Consider the following 1,708-nt stretch of genomic DNA (forward strand, 5'->3'; position numbering starts at 1 on the left):
CGCCTCCTCTGAGTCTCCGAATGCGTTACTCTTTCCTCCTAGTTGTAGGACTTCCACTCAGCCAGCGTTCCTGTGGGTCTGGGTGATGTCCGTTCCGTCTTTTAGTTTCACTTTTGAAGTGGTTGTTCGAGGCAGCAAACTCCGGCGTTAACCTATGCCGCCATCTTGGTTCTCCCCAGACTTACTCTTGATTGCTTATTCCTTTATGCCATTTGAAGTGTATGCTGTAAGCCTAAATGTCTATTAAAATTTTTAAAATTGAAAAGTCAATCAACTATTGCTTTTCTCATTCAAAGGTATTCCTTTGATCCCAAACTCCCACAGCACTGAGAGAATTCAGGCAGTTTGGAAGGCCTTCACTTTCAGGGTTTTTGCAAGACGGTGAAAATTATCCTAGTTCTTTGAAATCCAAAATACATGAGGTGCTCCGGTTTCTCTGGGCTGCAGCCTGGCAGGAGGGGTTTAGGGAACTCTCTCTCATTCCAGAGTGTTTTCTGGCTGCCAGACACTTTACAAAAACGATTTGTTCCTCAACACCCTGAGGGAGATGTTACTAACCTCTCCATGTGACAGATTAGCACACTGAATAAGTGGCAAAGGATGGACTTGAAGCAACTTTTGGCAGCTTCTGAAGTCCAAGCTCTTGGAGGAAAATGCCACTGCCTGGGTCTGTGTTGATTTCTGCTCCCTCTCCCCGGATCTGGAACAAGTTCTGTCTCCTCTCAGGGGTGAAGGAAGGGAAGCAGAAGCAACAGGGCTGGGGAACTTGTCCACAGGCGAGGACTGAAGCTTCAGGAAATAGCAGACAGTGGCATTTTGAGAACAGAAACGAGACAGAAGGTGCCACCTGGCTCAGGCTCAGGTGTGCAAGGCAGCCAGCCTTTGGCCCCTGACCCAGGCAACATCAGCACCCCCATTCTTGAACGACTGCTTTCAGTAAATACGGGGTGAGTGCCACGCACTGGAATGCAGCAGTAAGCCAGCACAGACAAGGCCCCCTCCTCATAGGGCTTACACGGAAGATTTGGCAGCCCAGCCTCTTCCCATATACCCCTGACTCATACCACACAATTGATGGTGATAAGGTGCAGTGTGGAGGGCACCACCTGGAGTCAGATGGCCTGCGCCACCACTTACAACTGTGATTTGGGGCAAGTAACTTAGCCTCTTGTGACTCTGTTTGCACCTCTGTAAAATGGGTCTGATCATAACAACTACCTTAGGATTGTGTGTGAGTTCCATGTGTAAAGTTTTCCCCATAGTGCCTGTGATCGAAGCAACCCACACTTGATAAATAGTAGCTGTTACTTTATTTATTTATTTATTTATTTATTTTAGTAGCTGTTACTTTTAAATACAAGCACTATGTTTCATGAGAACAGAAGCTGGATCTTCTGGATTTTCACGGAGTCCCCAGTACCTAGCACATACTAGTTATGGGGGCTCAGCTTAATGAATAGATGCATGGACTATGTGCTGAGAGCCACCGAGAGCGAGTCCCGGCCTTGGGGAGTGCGTGACCTAGGAGATGTTCCGCAGAAGAGATGCGAGATGTAAACTTGTTGCATGAATGCATGATGCGTGAACGAATGGCTATGGACCCGGAATAAACATTCCCGAGTGCCGGACCCCACGCGGGCACGGGCACGGGCACGGGCACACGCGGCTTTCCCCGAAGTGGCCACCAGAGGGCGCTGAGCGCGGCGGG

Source organism: Myotis davidii, unplaced genomic scaffold, assembly GCF_000327345.1.
Source record: "Myotis davidii unplaced genomic scaffold, ASM32734v1 scaffold189, whole genome shotgun sequence".
NCBI classification, from domain to species: domain Eukaryota; kingdom Metazoa; phylum Chordata; class Mammalia; order Chiroptera; family Vespertilionidae; genus Myotis; species Myotis davidii.